The following is a 20,915-nucleotide window of genomic DNA, read 5'->3' as shown; positions in this document are numbered from 1 at the left end:
CCTCAAGGTCATTGTTGACTGATGATGGGAGTTGTGTTGGCTCATCTAAGCTTGATGACAGAAATTAAGAGTAAACAAAAATTGCACTACATCCCTTAGTCCTTGGGATCACATAACAAAGTGAAAATGAAATTATTATCTAAAATATTGTTTTTAATTCTGTAGTTATTGAAAATGAAGAAGTTTTGTTTTGCATTATGCTACCTTATCCCATTCTAAATAATTGTTAGATGTTGACTCATGTCTGATTCAGATATACAACAATATTCTCAGTGGGTGGTGCACTAACTTAGGAAATTTTTGCATTGTTCTGGCTTGTCAAGCTTGTATTTTCATGCAAATCTTGATTAAGCTCACTTGAAGAAAAAATATGGTTTCATAATTATACCTTGAAGTAGCAAACTCAGCCCAAATTTAAGAAAAGAGAAGATGCACTTCTTTACAGGAGCAGTCAGTGTAAAAATGGCTGCTTTTGTGTCTTCACTTTCTCTAGCATACCTAGCCTTTTGGTCATGGATTCAAAATCAAGGTTTATCCTTTGAGTACTTGGTGTCAATTAACACTGTGATGAGCCAGAACAGAGATACAGAGGTATCCTTCTCCTCAGCACCTGTACTGTTCTTGGAAAATTTTGCATATTTTTAAAGCAATTCAAGTAACACCAGTGACTGCAGTGCACATTTGTACTCAGTATATATGTATGTATTTCTGATGAGTCAATATTAACATTTAAATATGTTACTGTTACTAATGAAAAATAATTCAATATTTGTACTGTATTGAACCCAGTATTTCATATTCAGAGTTCTGGGTTTCCTTCCCACACTGCTATTTCTCTTCCCAGTCTATGTTCAAGCATGAAAGTTCAAAAATCAAAATAGTCTACAAACATTTGAATTGAAAGCAACACCTCTCAGGAGGCATACACAGCAATATTTTCTTCCTTGCAAAATCACCTTAATGGCACTCACATGAAAATCAATGTGTGCTATATTACAAATGTCTTACTGCCTTATTTTTAAAAGACGTCTACTGAAAGCAAATTAGATTTTTTTGTCTATTTCTCATGGTAGGTAATCATCAAAGTAATTCTTCCCAGTATATTACTTATCTGTACTAATGATTTGAATCTTAAATATTAGTGATCCAAAATGAAAAGATAAAGGCTATTTAAAAAAACAATTATCAAAAAAGTCTACTCCAGTAAAAAGAACACAAAGCTGAAACTGAAGAATTTACCCTATTGTAAATGAGCATAATTTTTAAAGCATTGTCAGAAGGAATATGTTCTTGCAATGCTTTGGTATTTGGTGGGACATAAAGGTGTAGAAAAAGAATAACCTACTTTTCAATCCAGGAGCATAATATTTTCCATAGACAGGACAGTTAATGCCAAAAGTTTCTGTACACAGTACTGCTTTCACTAAGATATCATAGTTCAAAATGAATAATCTCCTTCTAAATAAAAGTTTCAGATAATAAAAACATTTTTTAGAAAAGACAAAGAAATCTTCATGCTTTGGTAAGTAGGATGCTTTGATCTGTTGATTAAGTTCCTGTTTAGAATGTGCATTCCTTGTAGTCTCTATGGGGATCCAGATAGTGGCATTATGTACAGTGCCTAGCCGCAGAATTAACCTAATTCTAGTGTATTTTCTGCACTTTGGAAGTTATTAAAACAGGTTGCTATGGCAATAGCTGCTGAACTCCAGAATAATCAAGACAGTTATAGACTAAATTTGTTCTAACAATCAGAGCTAGGAACAATCACTTCCTATTTATTTGTGCACTGTGACAGAGTTGCAATTGTCAGAAAGTCAGCCAGCCTTATAATTTTAACAGGACTCCTGGGAGGAATGGAAAGTACAGCTTTGCAGGTGTGGAACAGAAACACAGAGAAGCCAAGTGATTTGGTTGTCTCACAGAAGGTCTGATGGACTGGGGAATTGTTAAAAACCTTCTAAGCCCAAACATAAGCATGCAATGTAATGAATTATCCTTTTTCTCATTTAATCTTTCTGTATGTAAGTACACCATCTTCTGTTTAAGGCCAGGTTGAAATGGTCTAGAATTTGTTGCTCTGCTGGTATCTAAAAGCGAAACACATAAACAAGCAAACAATTAAACAAGACACCAAAATCTGACTGTGTTGATTATTATGGGTGCCCTAGTAAGATAATCAGGGCCAGGAAACTTCCTTGAACACTTGCACACAAGCAGCTGTATGCCTTAGCAGAACAGGCTGACATCAAACTGTTAGCATAGTGCAAATAACCCACTGTTGTTTGACTGCACAGTTCCTGCCAATGTTTGGCCCAGGGCCACAAATACTCTCCCAATCAATGCCAGAGCATGATTCCCAGCCCATCAAGGAGCAGCACTCCCTTCCAGAAGGCAACACAAGATTCTTACTAGAACCTAGGGCAAAAGAGTAGTTTTTCACTCTCTTTCTTACCCTGAAAAAGAATAAAAAACAAAATAAATGAGAGCTTTGGATGATTCAGTAAATTTTATGTGCTGCATTGTAGACTGGTTATAGGTGAAAATAGATGTAGGTGTAAAAAAAACCCTAGATTTTATACAATATTGTGATAAAAATTTGGAAAATTTAAGTTCAGGGGTAATTTCAGGGTGTTTGGATAGGCTGTCTTAACACAAATACCTTATGTAATTGCTGGCTTCTTCCTTTAAATTATTTGCAATCTCTCCAATTTTCCACATTAACTGCATATCACAGAAATATGCATTGAGCATTGTTTTAATTTAATCTAGTTACAGTATTCAGAGCAAATAAATTCTGCTTTCAGTGTATAAGCTTGTTGTACTGAAGAATGAAATTCTCTGACACTTAAGAGCAATGTTTTCTAAGACCATGAAGCTTATCAGAGTTTTTAACCTATTGGAGATCAGTGTCCTGATCAATGTCCGTCACCCCTCTTCAGGTGGAAGTGTAGCAAAGGATCATTTTATTATATGTATTTTCTACCAGAGAAAGAGGTTTCTAGATTTATAGAAGAACATTGTATGAATCCTCTTTATCTCTGAGATTGCATAAATTGAGTCATCCATTTGTTCTCCTGAACTATGTATCCATAAAAGTGTGCTATCATATGATTAACTTAATAAACCTGACTCCATTTCTTAGTATTTTATGAAATACCTATTGAAGTTTAAAGGTAATCCAGATAATGCAAACAATTTTGGGAAGAAGCCATGCTTTTGGAGTGCTTATAGGCAGACAATTTACTAATGAGTCATTGTAGTTGCCAGGAAATGGATTGAATGAGCAAGTTTTGATTACTTCACATAAATTGAGTCAAACACTAGTTACCAATTTATGTACACATGGCTGTCTGAGCATACCAAATGGTAGATAATGCTTTCTGAAATGGTAATCTAATGTTCTGTGTCTCTGGGAACATTAACCTACTGGTTCAATGCTCTTTAGTGCTTGTAAAATCCACCAATGTGTGCAGTAAGGACACACAATTGAATTGCATGCTACAATTCAAATACAGAGAACAGTCAGACATCTTAAGATAAAATGAGTGAAATGAACTCTTCTCAGTTAATATACTAATTAAAAGATAAAGGAAAGAAGAAAGAAAAAAAAATCAAGGGAGGACATTTTTCAGCTATTCTATGAAAAGTGAAAAGGAAAATTTGAATGCCGGAAGGACTGTGATATTTGCAGAATCACCTGGCTTGTACCATGGAAATAGTGCTGACTGAAGTTAATGAAATGTCTATAACCCCTCTAGCAATTCTTGAATTACCACTGACCCTACTTACACATAAAAACACTTGTGATATGATTTGTAACTCCTCCATTCCTCTAAATGCACACAAAATTCTCTATTTTTCTGGTGCTGGTTCTGTTTACAGAAAGAACAAAGCATGTAGGAACAGAAAACTTACATAATAAAAATACTTTTTTATTTTAGAAAATCATGTTAAAACTGCAGCAATTCCTAATAAAAAAATTGTGGATTTACCATTGTTCCCATTATTTGGATGCTAGTATCTGACCAATGCTTTTAGTTCCTAGAGTTGCCAGTCTTCGACTATTTATTACTGTCATTAGTCAGACATGAAAAAGTAATTAGATTGCCTTAGCTAACTACTTGAGAATTAAATTCCACTTTCTTAAATTGGAATGGATCCTTAAAAGATTTTTTTAGTTCTGTTCTTCTATCAAGGTGCCATTATGATTAAATAATGTTTTCACTATACTTGCATTCTTAGATGCCTGAATCCAGAATAAATACGTGCAATACAAAAATGCATAAATAGAAACTAATTAAAAGGTTTTCTTAAAAAACCAAATAAACCACAAAAAAAAGAAAATGAAAACAAAACAAAACAAAACAAAACAAAAAGAAAGAAAACAAAACAAAACAAAATCCAACATCTATTTAGATTTGTTATTGATTTGCTGCTTTGTGTAACATGGATATCTCATCATTACACACTTTTATATGAACCAATGTCTCTAGAGAGTTTAAATCTGTCTCATTATGCAGTACAGTCTAACCAGGAGAGGAACGGAGGGGAAAGAATTTTGCTTTTGAAACACTGAATTAATGACATAAGGTTATCTTAAAATTATTTTTCTTATCCTACTTATTTAAGCAGGAATATTTCCTCTTCTTTTATTTATTTTCTAATTTGTCTCTGTGAGTTTTTATGAAAAATTAACTAAAGTACTTTCTATCTACTTCTTTCAATGTATGAAGGACTAGCTTCCATAGAACATTGCCTGCAGAACCGTATGAAAAATCCTCAGTCCATCTGAAAACTTCTAACAGAAGCTCAAGGAATGATCCTGAGACTGATTTTGAAAGAAGAGCAGGTATCAATGAAGACAGATGTGAAAGAAATTCCCAGGAAGTATCCAAATGAGGTGTCACAAGAACTGTTAGATATAATGATAGAGAAGGCTAGCCAGGAGATCTTATTATGCATAACAATGGTCTTGACACAGGTCACTGAGGCAAATTCAAAGATCATAAATCCTTTGTTCCTCAGTACATACCTAACACATGGGTATGTTTTGACATTAAAGTTGAAAAATGGAAGCACTAAGAAGTGTTTTTATATATCCAAGGACTGTAAGTATGAGTTAAGGCAATGAAAAGCAGCAAAAGAATTGGAAGCAGAACATATTTTTTTGAGATCTTTAAATTATAGACTTTCCGAATTTTAATTAATTTTTAATATTTTTAAGGCCAGCATTAAGCTGCCATGGGGGAAGCCAGAATTTTTTTCATGACTACTGCTAGGAATCTGCTTTTTGCATTCTAATACTGTATCCAGTCTGCATCAGCAGACGACTAAATAGACATTGGATATACTTTAACAATATCATTCCTGAGACCCCAAGAAACAATTTTTAAAAAAAGACTAAAAATATAAGACACACCATTCCTTCAAGCTGTGAAGACAGTACAAGGCATAAAACACATAAACAGTTGCCTCTAGGAGATAATAGGAAATTTAAAAATTTGTCTGCTCTACATCGGTCACAGGGATACAATTCAGGCATATATACTGCAATACATTTAATAATTGACAAAGTACATGGAAACAGTATGAATAAAAAATAGCTTGAGGACAAGCTAAGAAGCTTATATATATTTTCCATACAAAGATTAACTGCCTCCATTACTTTAGTAGTGCAAATATCTTTCTTTGAAAACAGTATGAATCAGGTATTCTTCATCAGGTATGACCATTAAATATTTAACATCTGATGTATTATAATTATTCTCTGTCATTCCTATTCTACTCCTTGACCAGATAGATAAGACATTATTAATAGTTGAGGACATACATGCTATAAATTTCTTGAAGAGAATGAGTAATTGAATAAAACAGACACATAAAATCATAAAGATTTAATTGTTTAATCTTTATTTCCTTTGCTATGTAGGCAAAAGATTGTGCTTAATTCTTCTTTCAGCACAGCCAAAACAATTTTATATGGATGTGCTGTTCTCACTGAGAAGGGTGCGGTCTGACATTTTTTGTCTTAACTACCTCTATACCAGGGCTCTGGCAGCAAACTTTGGGAACCCAGCTTCTCCCTATGTCCCATCACATATGAAATATGCAGACTTCATTACAATTACCTCTCTTTAATTGCCTGTCATCACTTTAGCCTATGCTGAAAAATAACAAGTTGCAAAGACCTAAACATGAGGACAAGATCAATCTGTGGTTTATTTAAGTGTCTATCTAACAATATGCTAAGTGCTCTGAACTCTTTCCAGCAGAGCAACTACTTTTGGACTCAGAGCAAAACATTGGAACTGTCCAGCTGAATCCAAGGAGACATCTCTCTCATCCTTGAGGCTAAACAGTTGTTGTAATTGCTGGGCCTAATTATTTTCTTGGATCAGTGACAGCATGCTCAGCATTTCGTAAGATCAAGATTAGGTCCAGAAAATTTCAGAACTCAGTCCTGTAGTTTGTTTTCTTTTCCAGTTTTCCAGTACAATTCTAGGAAGTAGTCCAACCTTCATGTGAGCAAATAGATATACTCAAATTTTCCTCAACATGACTGAAACCAGGAACCTTGGACCTTTCTATAGCAAATTAATTTCTAAATTTTAATAAATGTTTACATGAAACATTGATTTTTGTATCTTTACCTTATCTATATATGTACACATTATATACATGCAAGTACAGTGCCATGTGTGATAATTTTATCTTTGAGTCTAAATGAAAATACATCAAAAGTAGCAGTGATGTCAAAGTGAATCCCATTTTGAACCTAATATCTCTTGTCTTGCCTTACAACTTTATAAATACAAATAAAAATTCAGAACTAAATCCTTAGCTCAAAGCAAATCACAGAATAGTGAACATGGAGAAAATGTGTCAAGCGGCCATGGGAAGCATCTGGTCTTTGTGAACTAAAAATTGCATGGAAAACAAATCTGTCCAAAAATCAGAACACTGGCAGCTGTTGTAGCCAGCTGTTACTTTGTCCATTTTAAAAAAAGAAAATGGTATTACTTTTAATTAACCATTTCCTACTCCCACTTCTTTGGTATGTATTTTTTTAAATCAACATTACTTCTTGTAAGGAAAGGTTTCCTTTCACAGCCTTGGTTGTCTTCAACATCAGTTTATGAGTAATCTAAGCCATGATGAATCTCAAAATGAGAAGACTGAAAGAAAACTTATGTGGAAGGGGTCTTTACTGAATGATAGACGTGAGTCAAGATACCAAAGTTTTGAATTCTCATTGAATATTTATTGCTTTCCTCAAGGCAAAATAGTTTAACCTGCTGTAGGAGCTTGGTTTCACCTTATAAAAAAATAAAAATGTGCTGCACATTTGAGTTAACCTAAAACCAAATATAGACAAGAAAAGCTTAAACATTTTATCTTTGCCTAAGACATACCTCAGTTGTCTAGAGTTTTGTTTGGTATTGCTCAGAACACTGTACCAATTTCTGCTTAGGATGAAATTCTATAACTTAGGTGGTAAAATATTTAATACCTAAATACTTCGATGTTAGAATATAGACGTCACCCGTTTCAAGAAAAAATGTCATATGATTTTGAATTGAATTTATTGCAGTAGAATTTCAGCAATCAAAACAACTTGTCTTATCTTACCAGAAGCAATTATTGCATGTAATCCACCATGAATATTTTACCAATAAAAATATTTTTATTGTCTTTCTTTTGATATTTTATTTTAAAAAATTATCTTTTTTTAAACCAAGATAATTATAAATATTTTTAATAAGTTTAAGTGAAGAATAATATGATCCATGTGCTTTTTATGTGGCCTTGCGATTTAGAGAGATACATTTAGGGAGCACTTCAAGATTTACAATATGTATACTTTGTTTATAAAATTCTAGAACAATTCTAGAGTCATTTTGCTGCTTTATTATAATAGATCTTGATTACTTTCACAATTTTCCTACTGCGCAATTTTTCATCTAGGTATAATGAATTCACAAAAGGTCCTCTCTCTTAGAGCTGATGCTATTTTTTCAATATTGCATGCTATAAAAAGAATTATTTATTTCTTTATTTGAAATGTAATTTACTAAAACTGAGTAGTCAATGAAAGCAAAAAATGGTAGAAAAACTTTTCATGAGACAATAACAACTCATAAAAAAAAACAAAATGAAATAAAATAGTATGCATACTCCATGCAAAATTGTTTGGAAAATTGTTCCTTTTAGTTTCAGGATAGTATTTTGTATTTTTAGCAAAAAGTTAATTTTATAAAATTGGAATCTCTAAGTTTCCCTAATAGTCAGCTTTCTGAAGTTGTAAAGACCTGGTTTCCTCCAAATACCTTATCCTGTCTGTCTTACTATGTAGTAAAATTGATTAACCTTTTCTAATTACGTGTGCAGCACGTACTGAATAAACTCCACTTATTTTTCTCAGTAGTATTGGTTAAATTGCTTTGGTTGCTGAAAACCTGAGAAACTTCATAGATACTAGGATTATTTTAATAAACCCGCTTTTATTTTGAAACTCCTAATGAATGTTGAATAGTTTTCTTTCTAGCTCTGAGTTTTCACCTTCCCACTTAGGACTTCTTTTTTTTATTTTTTAATTATGCTTATAAAAGTATGGGATACTTTTACTCATAATTGCAGGAACTGCAGCCCTGTAGAACTATATGTCCTTTCTCCATTATTTTTTCCCTCATATTAAAATTTCTTAGGGAAAAAAACAACATTAAACTAGACAATATTTAAAAAATATCTTCTGGAAAGGTACAACACCAGTTATCTACTTTCTCACACTAAAACACATTGAATTCCTCATATCACCTTTGATTTGCTGACTTGAAAATATAAGCTGGTCTGTACAGTGAGCATACCTGTGAATCTATCACAGAAAGGGTCCTTTCAGAGAATACTCATTTCAGCAGTGACACACTTCCATCTCTTTCACTTCCTTCCCTATACTTGAGCAGTTTAAATAGTAAAATGGAGATGATGGTCCCCTCTAAAAGGCTGCATGTTTTACAGCTGGGAACAATAATGTAAAGTACTGTGGAAAACATTCCACCTCAGCAGTCTTACACACAGACAGAATCTTTTCCTCAAGTGCTTGATTAGCAAAATTGCTGTATTTTCTGCAACTATAGGTATGTTGTACATTTGTGTCATATTGTCTAAAGGCATTAATTAAAAAAGTCTACAGACATATGCTGTGATGGAGTCTCCAGACCAGACTTTGCTCAGAATGACAGCGGTTTTCTTTTGGCCGAAACAGCAATGGACTGATACAGTAGTGAATCAATGGAAACAATGACTAGTGATCATATAAGGATCTTGTGCTCTCAACCGCACTGTGCTAACTCAGGTCTATACATTTTCCGCTGATGAAATATTTGCTGTTAAAAATGAGACATTGACTGTCTGAAAGCTGGAGTCCTTTTGTTAACCTGACTCGTTGTTCTCTCTGGATTAACCAAACATGGACCCATACTTACTCACTTTCATTAGGATGTAGCTTCCAATAGAATGGCAAAAGAAACAAGATAGCTCATGGTAAATCTGTCAGTGACACAGCTTTTGAGATGTTCAGTATCATGGTGATATAGGTAAAGAATGTTATCATTAGATTGTTAGTTTGCTCTTTCATTATTCACACTAGCTTCTTGCATTACCTCTGATCTGTTAGATCATAAACATGACACTAATTATCTTAATTACTTATGTATGAGGTAAAATGTTTATGCATTCATCAGCAGAGGAAAACTGATTTCAGCCAAAAGACTCAGTATTCATGAGGTCAGACCTTTGAGTAGCTCTAGAGTATTCCTTTGAGTAGCTCTAGTTTACTCAAGAAATCTGAAACACTTCTAAGACTGGAGTATATTTTCAGAGAAAACCATTTTGAGATTGATAAAGATTGATAAAATTAAGATTACTATTACTATTTTCAGACAATATTTCTTATATATAATTCTTTTTGTTTCTTTGTGTCTCACATGAAAGCAAATGAATCACTAATTTTTTTTGAGTATACTCCAGAATATTTTGCCCTCATTTTTCATAATATTAAGTATATTCATCATGTATGTTAACATTTTATTCTGGATATATAGCAGTGCTACTGTATTAAAACGAGAATTCAGATGTCCTCTATGATCTCATAATAACAAGGAAAGAGAAACACTATCATGTATTTGAAAAGCCCTAAATCTGTTTGTACTTTAAAAAAATCCAATTCTCTGAATCAAATTAGGTTTAAAGGAAGTAAATTTTTTCCAGTTGTACATTTCCTTTAGGTACAAGAAGGGAAATAAATTATTTACTTGTGTAATACCCCAGGTCTGATCCAGCTCTAGGGGACCTGGAAGTAAACATGAAAATAATCACAATTACTTTTAGACTTATATTAATAAAAATAAATAAATAAAGGGTCTAATACAATTAAATTGCTTATAATTGAATAAACTCTTTTGACTGTGAGATCATTCTAAATGGATAAACAGCAAGATTTATGATGAAACAGGCAACCTGTTAATTCAATCTACCAGCCTTAGCTTGATTTTTTTTTTCTTTATAATAAATATACATTTGTCTAAACCTACTGGAAAAAATTATTGACTTCAAATATCACAGATGGTGGGTATGCTTAGAAAATGTAAAAGCAGACAGCAACACTTCCCTCCTGAGTCCAGTGCAGTGTTTTATCTTACATTTTTTTTCTGAAGCAAAGATAATCTAGTGGTTTGGATTGTCTTTGTTTCATTGGGGCTACCTAGCAAATGTGGCTATATCTGGAAATTCTACTTATAAGACTACTCAACCAAAGTAGGATTTGGGCCAAAATCATCAGTATCAGACCCTGAGCAGCCTAAGGAAGGACCCTTGCCTGACTATAAAAGTACCATTTGAGTGCCTCAAATAGTATGTGGACAGTTGTTCAGAAAAAAAATTATCGTACAGCTCTGCCTTAATAACTGGAAAATAATTTTCACAGCAGGAAATTGTGTACCTCTCTAGATAGATGTAACTGCAGAAAGTATGGATACAAGCTTACTTCAGCGTGTGTTTCCCTAATAGTCGTGCATTTGAAACATATTGTCTGCGTACATTTTCCATTATGGGAGTGACATTTTTAATGGAAAACTGTCACATTTTTTCTATAACATAAAATTGTTCAGCTATCATCTACTTGGCCATAATCAGTTAACTTTTTCCCAAATGAATTAATTGTGAACTGGAACAAGACCATGACCATTTGCAAAGATGACTAAACTGAAATATATGAGTGTGGGTGAAAGTATGCAAGACGACCTCAGTGTCAGAGAACAATAATAAAGGATTTTGTTGTACTTAAGCAGATGTAGCCTTGACAGGGAGCAACATCTTTCGTTTCTACTCCCAGCTTTAGCATTATTACAATTTGGGCTCAGATTCTGCTCTCTTTGTTATGTTGCATACTTTTCTGTGAGAAAAGTACAGCCTTAGGTGTAAGAAATGCAATGTTTTGTCAGTGTATCAAAAAATCTTGGCAGTAGCAGTTATTATCAAATTTACTCAGATTTTGACACACTACTACCTACATCTTGCCTTCGTAGCATCTACAGGTGCCAAAGAGCTGACTTGAGCTCTTTGGCATGGGAAATAGTTATATAAATAGAATGCATATATTTGCTGCACAACCAATTCACACTCCTTTGACAGAAATACTCTAATACACCCTCTCTCCCTCACCAAGACATGGAAGTTGAAACAATATGATGATTTTCTTCTACAATAGCTATAGTTCCAATGATGTGTGGCAAACAGGCATTTCAGGTTGGTTACATCCTGTTATAATTTGTAATGGCTTTGGCAGACCAGTGTGGTCTTAGAGAAGTATACATAATTCCTTCATTAGGTCTAGCATGTGTTTATTCAGTTATTTGGCTATTTAACATAAATTTGATATTATGTCTGGTAAGAAACCTTTTTGAGGTCATCTAGACCATTTATTAATGACTATTTTTCCAGCTAATGTTACTTTCAGGTTCATCTTCACTAGCCATCCAAAAGAAATTTAAGAAAGCCACAGAAATTTTTTCAGTTCTTGTTCCTGTTTTAGATTACTTCTTTGCCATAAAGTAGAGAGAATAAATAAAAGAAATTGCATGTTGTAAATTTTTTGTCTTCAAACATGGAACTTAAATATTAAAATACTGTGAAGTTTTATTAACTAAATTGGAGGACTCTTAAAGATGTCTCATTCATCAGGAATATTTAATATAACGCTGAACCTTATCTTTGCCTATGTGGCAGAGACCTTTGATGCTAAAAGTAGTTCTCTGTTTATATGTTTAGCTCATGGGCATAGGATTATAGCAAGCCCCAGCCAATGAAAGTCTCTCTTCTGAGAAGCAGGATAAAGATCTCAAAACCTACTACATGCTGATAGCTTTTCTGGACTGCTTCTGACAAGAAGCTATGAGAACTTTTCAAAAATAGGTACAGAAGTGCATGTTTTCCTTGTTATACTTGGTAATATGCCTTGGTTCTTTCCTCACATTTTATTCTTGGAGATCATCAGTGATGCCTGTGTTTTGAAGAACATGTTTTGACTCAAATACTTTAACAATATTTTGCATACATGAAATTGCAGGTTGTCCTGGTCAACCTCTAAGTGTGATGAATTATGCTGAGTCTTTATGTGATGATTTGTGGATGTATTGGTCTGGTTGAGATGGAGTTAATTTTCCTCATGGCAGCCCTCACAGTGCTGTGCTGTGAAGGTGTTGATCACTGGGTGCTGGAAAGTGTTAACACGCTAATGTTTGGCTACTGCTGAGCCAGGCTGGCACAGCACCAGGGCTGCCTCCCCAGCATTGTCCCCTCACCAGCAGGCTGAGGGTGGCCAAGACCTTAGGAGGGGGCAGTGCTTGGGAGGGAGTGAGACTGCTGACCCAAACTGACCCAATGGATATTCCATACCATGTGGTATCTGCTTAGCAATATGAGCTAAGTGAAAGGAATAATGTGGGCTTGTATGTATTCATTATTATGAAATTTTCTGAAGAAACGGGTATGTGTTCTAAAGCTCTTTTTTTCCCCAGGAAATGGCTGGACATCACCTGCTGATGTGAAGTAGAGAATAATTTTTTCCTTTGTTTCCAAAAAAAGTCGTTGCTTTTGGTTTATTAAACTGCCCTCATCTTGAACCGTGAGGGTTTTCTTCCCATTTCATTTTGTTTTCATCCTCTCCTGCTGAGTAGGGGAATAATAGAGTGCCTTGGTGGGAACCTGGTGATCAGCCAATATCAACCCACCACAGTGGAATAGAGCTTCAAAATTAAGTAATTAAGTTTCGTATTTTAAAACTTTCTTTGGAACAGACAAGGGAGGAGAAGAGTTGTCAAAAAACTTGAGGTTGGAATAGACAAACAAAAACAGATCCCTGGAAAAAGGAAGTTTGCTTCATTCATGAGGTTAAATAAGGTAAGTGTTGCCGTTTCCTGAATAGATGCTATGATTTAGCTTTGGATCATATGGTTTTATGCAAACAAGGAAAGACTGCAGAGCAGTACTAAGGTGAACAGGTATGGAGTTAAATCAGACTGAAACACCCTGTCTTTAGACTCAGAAACATTGCTCTTCACTTTTTTTAAAGGTTTGGGGGTGCAAGCAAAAAACTTTTCATCAAGTTTGCGGTTTGTAGTAGTAGTGAAAACATGCATAAGGGTTAACTCAACCATCAGTAGTCTTAGTGAATAATAATTTGGCAAGTAAAATATAAAAAACTTTGACTGGAAATGTCAGTTGCTATTTTCTACCATATTATTTCTGGTGGCATACTACTGTCATATTTATTTCTGGATAGTTTACAAAAAATTTGAAGGTAAATGATCAAATATTTCTTATAGAGAAATGATTCATGAACAAGTATAAGCATTTAATTTTATCTGTTTTAACAGTAAGGAAATGCAAAAAACCCAAAAAACAGATGTCTGTTCATATATTTCTCTACCTGTGTTACTCATCTCCTTACTTCTTTCCTATATTCAGTTTTTCTAAGCTATCTTGTTTAAAAGTTAAATGAGAAGTGTTGAATCCATCCTGGTAGAATGATCCATGATTATTAATTTACCATGAGTGTTATAAAGATGACATGTCTGCCTAAGCATGCTCATTTGGAGAGAAGTGAGATTTTGAAGGGAATATTCCAACTGCTCCCACTTGCTGATGTGATTTACTTCATGAAGGATTTCCAGACTGCACTGACTTGATTATTTGGGGATGATAGTTAACAGATAAATGCACTCCAATTCCTCATGGACATTCAATACCTATAATGAAATTAAACTCTTAGATAACAGTATGGCATCAGGTCCTCAGCAGCAAATATGCTTCACAAATCATTCTTATGATAAATATACTATATGCTAATGAAAATGTAGTCAGTGACGTTTCAGAGTGGAAGGGTGTGAAATAGCAACACCTTGTGTCATTGGCTCAACAAATTCTGATTACAAAGAATTGATTAAATTAATTAAAATATCAAAGTTCCATTTAAATCTCAGAGAAATATGTTAACATGTATTTATTCCTTTATTCTCATATTTTAAATGCTACAAGTCATGGCTAAAGTATTACAAAAGCACACACACTTTCCTAAGCATGGATATTGGTTTTTTTCAGCTGACATAGGTCATGCTAAATGAAAAAATATAGCAAACAAAGCAACATGTTCCAAAAAAACCAACCCTTTGTCAATTACAGAAGTAATGATTCTCATCAAACATACAGTAACCATTTTTTTATCAGTGATTTATGCCTGACACCAAAACTGTTGGGAAGATGGGAAACTTAGATGGGAAACTCTCCAAAGGTAGGTTTACAATCAGTCTTGACCTGCAAGTCAGGCAATAAAGGTAATCTGCTCTAACCTTCAAACGCTTTAAAAAAAAAAACACGCCTGTCCCTTATTTACTTCTATAGGCATAAAAGAAGTCAAGAAAGCAGGATTGCATAAGTATTCTGAATATTTTGCTGCCAGATCTAATAGTGACCTAGTGCAATTTTTGAAGGCAATTTACTCTTTTGTCCTAATATTTGATGATTTGGTGGCAGGGTTTCTTAAACCAATGTTAAGCTGTCCAGAAAAGAAAATAGCTCTGGAACAGAAAACTGGTAATGAAAATACAGCCATTTACTATGATATACAAATCAAATCATGGAGCAAGTGATGAAAATAAGGCAGGATATGATTTGGTTTGCCAGTTTGTGCTGGTCTTTAAAAAATTTGCAGTGATCACACAGTCTGTACAACCTAGATCTTATTTAGATTTGGGCTTTAGGCACTTTAGATATTAAAGTATAATTTTCACCCAGCAAACACTCTAATGTGACTATTGTTAACTATCTGTAAAATCATATTGAAATTGCTCAGTGGCGAATCTGAATGAGCCATACCATCATGAACCATCTTGCTTCATATAATATCTCTAAATAACACTGAGTGGGATTAGAGTGTCTTTTACTAAACTAAAAGCCCATATCAGTCTGAACTAGTGTTCTCGTGGCAAACTGGTTTACTCAATTACCAGTCTCTGAATCTTTATAACTTTTCCAAAGTGTTTCATCTGACTGCTTTCTCGCTTTTCTAAATTGCAGATAGAAATAGTTCATACAAAGTTTGCTTTCAGTTTTACGGCACTTCCAACATCAGAACTTTTAGACTGTGTCTATATTCCCTTTGCTATAAATATATATACAATAAAGTCAACTCTAGTCATTCCTCACTGACTGTCTTGGGCAGAGCCAAAGGTAAGCAGATCATGATGATAAACTGAATTGTAAAAAAAAAAAATATGGGTAAATAAGCTAAATGGAATCTTTAAGAGAAAAGAAAAGGTGATCTCATATGAAGCACTATAAGAGAGAGAGCTAAATGAGTAAAATAATGTTTACATTATGTACTAGAGGAACATCTGTAGCATTCTTGGAGGTTGAACAAAAGGTTGGATTAGATATGAGGTTCTCTTCAGTTACCAAACTGTTCTGTGTGGGGATTAAGCAAGTTGCTACTTGACCTAACACAAGCTATATAAATTAGAAAAGAGTTAACCAAAATTACATAGATTTTTTAATTCATATTTCATCTTAATAAAATGTGAGTTCTTATATGAAATGAATACAGTCAATAAAAGTTGAAAAGTTTAAGCATGGAGGAATGAACCTGTGTTTTATTTGGAGATGAAGATTTAAACCAACGGTGCATTTTGAAAAAAATATTAGAGGAGTCACAAGTGACAAAAGGAGAGCCAGTAGCTGGTTTTTGAAAATAATGAAATTTTATCTCCTTTCTATCTCTTCATTCTTACTGAGAGAATCTAATCAGAAAAAATTTATTTCACTGATGATGTATTTGACTTCAATTCTATTTTCTTATGGGTAATTTAATATATTTTTGAATTATTGTAGCGCCTCTAAAGTCCTGTCAGAAAATTGCCTTTTCTCCTTCTCAAAGTGTTCTGATTCACTTGTTCTAATTCAGCACCAGATATTTATTGTATTTTTTTGTATTTGTTTCCAGGAAATTGTTTTATGGCACATTAGGTACAACTATAACATGCAAATATAATTTAGGGATAAATGTCTAAGAGGATTAAGGAACAACATTATCTCAATGTCATAAATAAGAAGTTATTTCAGTATTATTTTCTATTTTGGATCTTGTCCATCTGCTTCATTTCAGAACAGTAATTGATTAACATTTTAATCCTTGATGTTTACTTTATAATCTCAAGGTGTTTTGGCTTCAAACTGCTTTCTTCATAAAAAGACAGAGACAAATTTAAAATTGATACCTTCCTGTTTAGCACTGCATTTTCCTGAGAATTTTTTTTTTCAAAATGTCCTGGGTTTATTTTGATTTTTTTGCATATTATTATACCATTAAAAATGCATAACTGTAAAACAAAAAATTCACCCTTCAGAAGCAGGGAACTTTTTAAGGGTTTACAACATAATTTTTTCTGACCTACTGTTTCATTTTCTAGCATTCTGATATTGCCAAAGGACAGACAATGTAATTCTAACATACTTGAATAATATGATTTGGAATCACCACTGTGTGCTTGCATTCTCAGTCTTAAACTTATGAGAATTTAGTTTAGGAGATGTTTCTTCTACATACAGTTCTTCTGTGACTATGAACATAGTGCCAATTAGGCTTACTTCACAGCACTGCCTCATTCTCAAATGAATTCAGTTATCAGCTTACATAATTTCATCCTACCTAACATTTTGTGAAATTTTAGTTCTATAGTAAAGTTTTGAAATAAGTGCTTAATGTGCAGCACAATTCCAACATTTTCTGAAAGAAAAAAAGAAGATGGGATATCTAATATTTCTAGAAAAAAACTGTAAACTGGATGGTATACCTTGTTCACACTCACTGATTTTCAAGTATGATAGACATGATCTCCAAAGCTTTGAATTTAGGGATGTTATCATATGCATGGCATTACTTTTAATTTTTTTCCTTCTATTCCTAAAAAACTGACAGTGTCCATAATTTATTTAAAAGTCCCTCTTGGTTAAATTTGATAAACCTATTGAGATATATGACCTTTCCTGAAGGTCTCTTGCTAGAGACCTCAAAGGACTGAAAAAGGGAGCTCCTAACAGGAGCTTCCCTTCTGAAAACATGTGGTTACCCCTTTACTGGGTACAAAAATATGAGATAGGGTCACTTTAGTTTGCCATGGGTGTAGCTGGAAATTTCACTAACGTGTTTCAAATGCCAATAGTGACAGACTAAATTGACTCTGCAGAACATCTTTTTCATCCTGGTGTGAGAAATTAACAGCACCAATTTTGGATTATTTAAAATTATAATATTTAGAGAACTCTTTTAAAACACGGAAAAATGAATTAAGATAGTAATATATGCAGGTAAAAGAGTGTTTGCCATTCTGAGAAGTATGATTTTTTTCTTAAAGAAATCACCAGGACTGCAGATATTTTGCAATACATTTTGAGAAGTGAAGATTGAGAGTGCTTAGATCACTGTACTCCCTCAATGTGGATAATCTGTCTTCAGTTAACCTTCCTTGAAATGACCAGCAGAATGTTAAGAAAATTTTTTACAAAGTCTTGCAAACAGTAAAATGAATTTGTTTCATTCCTGAAGTATGGGATAAGATTCCATTTTTCCTGTGTCCTTAATGTCATGGAGCCAAGTTAGTAGGCTATTGGGTAATGCTTCCAAGTCAACCAAAGAGCTGCTGGTAGTAGAGATTTTGAAGATAGTACTTATTGTCCTCCTAATGAAAGATAGAATAAAATAAAAAAATAGGATGATTAAACCACGTGATTTTGCCAAACTCTCTCAGTCCTATAAAAAGCACATGTACAGGTAAGTCTGAGCTACAGATAATACACCATTCTGTTATATTATAGGTTTAGAGAAACCAAATGTTCAACTGGAAACTTCACAAAGATCACAGACACTGGATGTTTGTAGTTTGGGCAGGCCAGACAGCTGCAGAGTTTCATGCCTTCAATTTGTAAAAGCCAGCCCATCTGCCTACTATGGTGTAATACTTCTACAGGAAACCACCAGGAAAAGGAAGTTCACCTACTTCCTATAATGACAGGAAACTGATCCCATGAACATTTGACCCTTCAAAGGATGGCTGCATAAGCTAATGAAGCATTTGGCACAGAGTGCACACTGATGCCTAGGTGTTTGCAGCTTTCATACGTGTAAAGGAATAGGAACATGGAAGCTACTATAGATGAAACTTGCACTATTTCATGTCTGAAAAAGTAAACTTTTGCCATTTTTTCTATCCCTCAAAACTGAGGAAAATTTCTGTTTATGTACATATCTGTATATACTGTTGTCTTGGTTTGAAAAGACAGGAGCCTGTGAAGGAAGGCAAAAGCCTCCTGTGAAATGGAGAAGGTAAACCCCCTCCCTGCGAATTATCACAACTTCAGAATTAAAAAGGGGCTCTCAGGCAAAGATATGGGAACGGGAATAACAGTTCTTTACTGGAAGGAAAAAAAAACTAAATAACAATGTAATTTAACACAAGCAAAACAACCACTGGCAGAGTGAGAAAAAACCTGACACCCTGAGAAGTCAGGGTGCTGACAGCAGTCCAGCCAGATGGTGGCTGCTCCTCCTGGAGCGGCGATCTGCAGAAGGGTGTAGATCCCTTCCGAAAATGAGGCGAAGGAGCAGCTGGGCCTCGGTTCCTGATTCCTCTAGGAAATCCAGCGAAGAAGGCTGTCTGTGGTCTCAGAAATGCTTGTTTTATGGTGTCAGGGATGCTTGGCTCCTCCCTCTGGGTGGAGCATCTCCCAATGGGATGATGTAACTAATCTTACCAGCCACAATGAGTAATTCAATAGCCCATTAGCAGGACATTATCTTCCGGGCAGTGTCATTGTTCTTGAAAGAGATAAGAAAAAACTGCCTAACCCCCAACAGATGGCAAAATAGAATACATGCTTATTTTACAAGCCAGGACAACTGTCAATAAAATTATGTGCTTAAAAGGAACCCTTGACACCTCCTAAAAAGTAATATCCAAGACGATAACATCTTAGGTGTGAAAAGTGACCCAGACTGGTCAGTTCTGAGTTGCTCAGTAGCTCTGAAGCTACTTCTCCACAACATATTTTCTCCTGAAGTGTCCTTCTTCAGGGAACCTGCTGCTATCTTGCTGTGTTCACATTCTAGCAGAAAGAGTGCATAACTTCAAGCCTCAGACACACACATCCATGAGATAATTTCCTATATGGTACAATAGACTGAGTAGAAACCAAGCAGTAAAGTGATGAGGCTTAAAGGTGTTTTGATACACATCAGTAATTTTGTCTGCCATTTCCAAACTAGGGCTGGCTAAAAAAAGTTTTGTAGTCTTTCAGACAAAATATTGGTTCACCTGAACATAAATATTTATTTAACATATTGAGACAGGAATATGTGGAAAATAAAGTTTTATTTTGGGAATTAAGGAAGTGTCTTATCTTTTAATTTTCAAATCAAGTTAAACAGAAAATTTACTCATGGCTTTTCTCACATAATTTTAGTTTCTCATTTTTAGGCCTCAAATATTTATGCCAGTGTAGAAAATGTATCAAAAACCACTTGCACTTGTGATAGTGTGGATGTGCCACTGTTCCTCTTATTCAGGTGCTTGTTGCCTCACTGTTGTGTTCTTGAGCCACCTGGAATAATTTTACAACCATTCATCTTGTGATTACCATCCTTGTTGCAGCTTCAGTGTACCTCTCTAAAGTGTACAAAGGGGTAAAATTGTAATCTGAAATCTATGTCCACAAGTGCTTCTCAATTTTTCCTTTTCCAATGTGAAGTATTTATAATTCACTACAGATAGTTGTAGTGTATCAAAGCTAATTTAGTAGTGAATTAATTACAATCAGTCAGGACTACTCACATGCTTAAGGTCTCAGTACTTTCTTAACTTGGCTAACTTGACTTAAAATATTACACTGTCTTTTCTAAACTGACATATTAAAAAAAAAAATGAAGTTCAGACTGTTCAAACTTATACTTCCAGAAATTGTTCCTTTTTAAAACCTCAAGGTTAATCCAAATATTTTTTGAAGACTAAAAAAATTAATCTAGTAAATTTTAGTTTAGCTACATCCAGAATCAGATTGTACAAAGGCAATTATGCAGGCTGACAATCAGTGGGCTATCTTAGTTATTACAACAATCAATGGTTTATTTGCACATTTCTTTTTTTATTACCTTCTGCAACTCATTTTTAAACAAGATTATTAAACATTTATTCTCCAAAATACAGACACTGTTGTTCAAGAACTCCATGTACATTGTATGTGTATATATATAATGACTGAAGAGATTTCCATTAATTAAATGCTGGAAAGAGAAGCCATAATTTTGGAGC

The 20,915-nt window shown here is 34.1% G+C and overlaps 1 long non-coding RNA gene across 1 annotated transcript in view; it reads left to right on the top strand.

Annotated features, from left to right (window-relative positions):
* The window catches only part of LOC135300313 (uncharacterized), an 82,637-nt gene that overhangs the window by 46,820 nt on the left and 14,902 nt on the right, over positions 1-20,915 (top strand). The window contains exon 4 of the long non-coding RNA XR_010362172.1: positions 13,356-13,458. This is a non-coding gene — a long non-coding RNA (uncharacterized LOC135300313). The remainder of the gene's footprint in view (positions 1-13,355; positions 13,459-20,915) is intronic.

Source organism: Passer domesticus, chromosome 5 (genome assembly GCF_036417665.1).
Source record: "Passer domesticus isolate bPasDom1 chromosome 5, bPasDom1.hap1, whole genome shotgun sequence".
NCBI lineage: Eukaryota > Metazoa > Chordata > Aves > Passeriformes > Passeridae > Passer > Passer domesticus.
Note: the sequence above shows the minus strand (reverse complement) of the source record. Positions and strands in the feature narration are given on the sequence as shown.